The 6,955-nt window shown below is 42.2% G+C and overlaps 1 non-coding gene across 1 annotated transcript; it reads left to right on the top strand.

Annotated features, from left to right (window-relative positions):
* Positions 1-286: 286 nt before the first annotated feature.
* TRNAG-UCC lies at positions 287-358 on the top strand. The gene has a single exon. It is a non-coding gene; the product is annotated as a tRNA-Gly (tRNA).
* Positions 359-6,955: the final 6,597 nt, after the last annotated feature.

Genomic DNA, 6,955 nt, shown 5'->3' with positions numbered 1-6,955 from the left:
TTTTCTAGATTCCACATACATGTGTTAATATCTGATATTTGTTTTTCTGACTTACTCCACTCTGTTTAACAGTCTCTAGGTCCATCCATGTCTCTACAAATGACCGAATTTCGTTCCTTTTTATGACTGAATAATACTCCATTGTTTATATGTACCACATCTTTATCCATCCATCTGTTGATGGACATTTAGGTTGCTTCTGTGTCCTGGCTATTGTAAATAGTGTTTCAATGAGCATTGGGGTGCATGTGTCTTTTTGAATTACAGTTTCCTTTAGGATATGTGTGCGTTGGTGGAATAGTGGTAAGCATAGCTGCCTTCCAAGCAGTTGACCTGGGTTCAATTCCCAGCCAACGCAGTGACTCTCCTTTGGGAGAAGGAAATGGCAACCCACTCCAGTATTCTTCCCTGGAGAATCCCATGGATGGAGGAGCTTGATGGGCTACAGTTCACGGGTCGCAAAGAGTCGGACATGACTGAGCGACTTCACTTTCACTGTAGGATATATGCCCAGGAATGGGATGGCTGGGCCATATGGTAGGGCCTTAAATCTTGGTCTGCCCTCTAGGGCCTGCCTCCCCTGGGTGCACAGCCATACCCAGTTGAGGCTGCTTCCCCTGTACCCCTTTATGGAAGTCACATACCAGTCCCCTTGCAACTCCACCACAGATGGGCAGAGAAGAATGTGCAGGATACCCAGTCTTTCATCCTTGCCAGTCCCAAGGACTCTTTCCTGCTCCTTCCCAATCCCCAGTAGTCTCCCCATGCTCTTTCAAGAACATTCTCTCTCTTCTCTCTTTCTTTCTGGACACCCAGCATCATCTTATTAATGGACTTGAAGTTTTGTGAAAAATAGGAAAAGTTTTTGGTGTTTGTGCTTTCTACACTACAAAGATTCCTAGGCTGGATTTCCAGTAGGTCTAAGTAATATCGAATCTGGAAGAGAAACAATTCAGGGGGAGAAGCATAAATAAATATTACACCTAATTAAGCTACTGCAATTTCTACCAGTATCTGAAGGTCCTTTTCCTACTTCCCTAATAAACTTTAAGTATGTATAAATAAGTGTACAAAGTTGTCAAAATAAAAAGAAATGGAAATCAACCCCAAATATTTGGTTCAAACCCATCTGTGTCCTCCGGGAAACCTGGAATCTAACAGAAAACTCTGCAGCACGTCCGGGACCTTTTGTGTCAATGATCATGTTAATTAAATACTACGACAGAGGCTGGGCTTCCCTGGTGGCTCAGATGGTAAAGAATCCGCCTGCAATGCTGGAGACGTGGGTTTGATCCCTGGGTCAGGAGGATCCCCCCGGAGAAGGGAATGGCTACCCACTCTAGTATTCTTGCCTGGAGAATCCCATGGGCAGAGGAGTCTGGCAAGCTATAGTCCATGGGGTTGCAAAGAATCAGACACGACTGAACAACTAACACACACAACAGAGACTGGTCTGGGAGTAGGACTCCATGTGACTAAGATAATTAAATTGAGGAAAATACAAACTGAGCTGAAGCAAAGTGGTTTGATTTCCTGTATGAGTCATCCAAAGAGAGTGATGATTTGCCTATTTCAGAGATGAGATTAAATAACTCAGAAAATTTAGTAACATCAAAATTCAACACTGCCAATTTTCTCTCTGCAGCCCGCCCACGTAGTCTCCTGAGACTTCCTAGTGTTCTAGAAATGAATACACCCTGCATGTGAGGCAGCCAGGCTAAGTTGAACAAAAGAAGTTGTGTTTGATTTGTACAGTAAAACCACAATTAGCTGAAGTGCTTGGAGAATAGAATATTGGAGAATTCTCCAATAGAATATTGGAGAATAGAATATCATGGTTATTTCAGGGTTAACTGAAGGAAGTTTTAGAAAATACTAGCAGAGGCTTCCCTTGGGGCTCAGTGATACAGAATCTGATTTTCAGTTCACAAGATATGGGTTCAGTCCCTGGTCCTGGAGGAGTCCAAGTGCCACGGAGCAAGTAAGCCCCTGTACCACAAAGCACAGCTACTGAAGCTCTAGAGCCTGTGCTTTCCAACAGGACAAGCCACTGCAGAGAGAAGCTCACGCACCACAGCTAGAGTAGCCCCCGCTCGCTGCAACTAGAGAAAAGCCCTGTCCCAGAATGAAGAGACGCAGCATAGCCAAAACTAAATAAATAAATAAAACTACTTTTTAAAAAAAGAACTGATTTGTTACAAAAAGAAAAAGAAAATGATAGTGAATTCTCTTTCTCTCTCCCTCTCTGTCTCTCATGACTTTATATAAAGAGCTGGAGAATACTTTATAAAATCATTTGACCCAGTGAGCCATTTCCCTTCCTCAGTAAGCAGAGCATAATGACTTTTTAAAATTCCTTTTCATTTTAAGAAATTTAATATTACATATGCTATATAATATGTCAAGGAATTTCATAAAATTAACAATAATTCTAAATCTCACATGGCCTCTGTGTCGTGTCCCAGTGCACTTGCAGGACTGGCCTGGCCCTGCTGCTGCCTCGGTCTCTCTGCAGAGCCAAGAACATCGCCTGGAGAGGAGTATTGAGGGAAAATGGGGTTTGTGCCTCCAACTCCACAGAAATTCTGTTGCACAGTCATCTACTCATTCACACCAGATATTTACTTGCCCTGGGGACATTTTTTGAAATGTTCAAATCCGTGTATCAAGGTTTCTTTGTAGTTTCTTTGAAAACTACCAAAAAATTTATCCAATTTTTTGGATAATTCCTTGAGAATTCTAATTTCTTGAGCTCCGTTTAACTGGAGTTTTCCAGCATCCCAGGCCTCTCTGTTCTCTCCATGTGGCAGCACTTCACTTTGTAGAACAGGATCAAAGGGGAAGTTCCCCAAGTTGTATCAGAAGGGAGTCCCAAGAAGGGCCATGCATTGATCTCAGTGAAAAAGAACAATGCATTCTTTGGTTCTGGAATCACTCAATCAACGTCTGTTGGCATATCTGCCGCCTGGTATCTGAGGTAGCTTCTAGTTTACAGTAAGACTTAAGTTGAGATCTTTGTTATTTCTATTTCACTTTTTCTCATGGACATTGCTTTGTGAGTCTCTGTGTGTGAGTTTAATCTGAGCCCCTGAACAGTACTGAGGCCAGCACTGATGCAGAGGTGGGGCCAGCTGCTGGAAGACAGAGCAAGGTTGCCAACCATCCATCCCTGACACAGGTGGGCCTGGTGCTCTTCTGGGCCTTTGCAGTGAGCTCTGCTGACTTTACACAGAGACTGAGAAAAGTAGAGGCAATCACTGATGTCCTCCTGTCTGCTCAACCGGCACCACTTCCCTTATCTGGTTGGTACTCATCTTCTGGGACTTCCCAGGTGCCCTAGTGTTAAAGAACCCACTTTCCAATGCAGAAGACATAAGAGACATGGATTCGATCCCTGGGTCGGGAAGATCCCCTGGAGGAGGGCATGATAATCCACTCCAGTATTCTTGCCTGGAGAATCCCATGGACAGAGGACCCTGGTGAGCTACAATCCATGGGGTCGCAAAGAGTCAGACACTACTGAAGCGACTTAGACTGCACAGCACCCATCTCCTGGTTTCCCTGGGGCCTCCTCCCTCAGGGCTGTCATTCCTTAGCACTGTACCTCATTACCCTCAACCATTCCCATGCCCCAGCCTCTCAAAGTAAATGTTTTCCTTCCCCTTTCTTAGGGAGTCTGTTCTTGGCTAGTTATCCTATGGGATAGGGTTTGCCAAGGTTCAGTTCAGTTCAGTTGCTCAGTCATGTCCAACTCTTTGCAACCCCATTAACGGCAGTATGCCAGGCTTCCCTATCCATCTCCAACTCCCAGAGTTTACTCAAACTCATGTCCATTGAATCAGTGATGCCATCCAACCATCTCATCCTCTGTCATCCCCTTCTCTTCTGCCTTCAATCTTTCCCAGCATCAGGGTCTTTTCAGATGAGTCAGTTCTTGACAATGGGTGGCCAAAGTAATGGAGTTTCAGCTTCAGCATCAGTCCTTCCATGAATATTCAGGACTGATTTCCTTTAGGATGAACTGGTTGGATTTCCTTGCTGTCCAACAGACTCTCAAGAGGCTTCTCCAACACCGCAGTTCAAAAGCATCAATTCTTCGGTGCTCAGCTTTCTTTATAGTACAACTCTCACGTCCATATATTACCACTAGAAAAACCAAAGCTTTGACTAGACACACCTTTGTTAGCAAAATAATGTCTCTGCTTTTTAATAAGCTGCCTAGGTTGGTCATAACTTTACTTCCAAGGAGCAAGCATCTTTTAATTTCATGACTGCAGTCACCATCTGCAGTGATTTTGGAGCCCCCCCCCAAAATAAGATCTGTCATGGTTTCCATTGTTTCCCCATCCATTAGCCATGAAGTGATGGGACCAGATGACGTGATCTTCATTTTCTGAATATTGAGTTTTAAGCCAACTTTTTCACTCTCCTCTTTCACTTTCATCAAGAAGCTTTTTAGTTCTTCACTTTTTGCTGTCAGGGTGGTGTCATCTGCATATCTGAGGTTATTGATATTTCTCCCAGCAATCTTGATTCCAGCTTGTGCTTCATCCAGTCCAATATTTCACATGATGTATTCTGCATATAAGTTAAATAAGCAGGGTGACAGTATACAGCCTTGACGTACTCCTTTCCTGATTTGGAACCAGTCTATTGTTCCATGTCCAGTTGTAACTGTTGCTTCTTGAACTACATACAGACTTTTCAGGAGGCAGGACAGGTGGTCTGGTATTTCCATCTCTTGAAGAATTTTCCACAGTTTGTCTTGGATGTCATAAGCTTTGACATAGTCAATAAAGCAGAAATAGATGTTTTTCTGGAACTCTCTTGCTTTTTCAATGATCCAATGGATGTTGGCAATTTGATCTCTAGTTCCTCTGCCTTTTCTAAATCCAGCTTGAATATCTGGAAGTTTACAGTTCACTTCTGTTGAAGCCTGGCTTGGAGAATTTTGAGCATTACTTTGCTAGCATGTGAGATGAGTGCAATTGTGTGATAGTTTGAGCATTCTTTGGCATTGGCTTTCTTTGGGATTGGAATGAAAACTGACCTTTTCCAGTCCTGTGGCCACTGCTGAGTTTTCCAAATTTGCTGGCATATTGAGTGCAGCACTTCCACAGCATCATCTTTTAGGATTTGAAACAGCTCAACTGGAATTCCATCACCTCCACTAGCTTTGTTCATAGTAATGCTTCCTAAGGCCCACTTCACTTCACATTCCAGGATGTCTGACTCTGAGTGATCACACCATCATGATTATCTGTGTCATGCAAATCTTTTTTGTATAGTTCTTCTGTGTATTCTTGCCACCTCTTCTTAATGTTTTCTGCTTCTGTTAGGTACATACCATTTCTATCCTTAAGTGTGCCCACCTTTGCATGAAATAGTCCCTTGGTATCTCTAATATTCTTGAAGAGATCTCTAGTCTTTCCCATTCTATTGTTTTCCTCTATTTCTTTACATTGATCGCTAAGGAAGGCTTTCTTATCTCTCCTTGCTGTTTTCTGAGGTTTCTAAGCAACATAAGCAGAGACAGTAAACAGGGCTTGAGTCACTATTGCTACTGGAGATCAGTGGAGAAATAAGTCCAGTAAGAATGAAGAGATGGAGCCAAAATAAGAACAACACCCAGTTCTGGATGAGACTGGTGATGGAAGTAAAGTCCGATGCTGTAAAGAACAATATTGCATAGGAACCTGGAATGTTAGGTCCATGTATCAAGGCAAATTGGAAGTTGTCAAACAAGAGATGACAAGAGTGAACATTGACATTTTAGGAGTCAGTTAACTAAAATGGACTGGAATGGGTGAATTTAACTCAGATGACCATTATATCTACTACTGTGGGCAAGAATCCCTTAAAAGAAATGGAGTAGCCATCACAGTCAACAGAAGAGTTTGAAATGCAGTACTTGGGTGCAATCTCAAAAACAACAGAATGATCTCTGTTCGTTTCCAAGGTAAACCATTCAACATCACAGTAATCCAAGTCTATGACCCGACCAGTAATGCTGAAGAAGTTGAAGGTATCTATGAAGACCTACAAGATCTTCTAGAACTAACACCCAAAAAAAGATGTCCTTTTCATTATAGGCAACTGGAATGCAAAAGTAGGAAGTCATGAAATGCCTGAATTAACAGGCAAGTTTGGCCTTGGAGTACAGAATGAAGCAGGACAAAGGCTAACAGAGTTTTGCCAAGAGAACACACTGGTAATAGCATACACCCTCTTCCAACAATGCAAGAATAGACTCTATACATGGATATCACCAGATGGTCAATACTGAAATCAGATTGATTATATTCTTTGCAACCTAAGATGGAGAAGCTCTATACAGTCAGCAAAAACACGACCAGGAGCTGACTGTGGCTCAAATCAGGAGCTCCTTATTACCAAATTCAGACTGAAATTGAAGAAAGTAGGGAAAACCACTAGACCATTCAGATATGACCTAAATAAAATCCCTTAAGATTATACAGTGGAAGTGACAAATAGATTCAAGAGATTAAATCTGATAGACAGAGTACCTGAAGAACTATGGATGGAGGATCATGACATTGTACAGGAGGCAGTGATCAAGACCATCCCCAAGAAAAAGAAATGCAAAAAGGCAAAATGGTTTTCTGAGAAGGCCTTACAAACAGCTGAGAAAAGAAGAAAAGTGAAAGGCGAAGGAGAAAAGGAAAGATATACCCATTTGAATTGCCAAGGTGAATTCACACTAAAGTTTTAGAAATTAACAACTTAGTATGCAACTTCCTCCACATAACAAACTCAAATTGAAACTAGTATGCCTCCAACAGTGTTTTAACCTCCCATCAACACTCCCATATAATCATCTGATGGTGGACTTCTAGAAATATCAATAGGGAAGAAGTTTGAAGGAAAAATAGAATTTTCCAGACATCCCTCTGTGGTCACCTTGAAAGAGCCTGCTGACTTCTATGAACAAGGC

The sequence above is a fragment of the Oryx dammah genome, unplaced genomic scaffold, assembly GCF_014754425.2.
Source record: "Oryx dammah isolate SB20612 unplaced genomic scaffold, SCBI_Odam_1.1 HiC_scaffold_26, whole genome shotgun sequence".
NCBI lineage: Eukaryota > Metazoa > Chordata > Mammalia > Artiodactyla > Bovidae > Oryx > Oryx dammah.
Note: the sequence above shows the minus strand (reverse complement) of the source record. Positions and strands in the feature narration are given on the sequence as shown.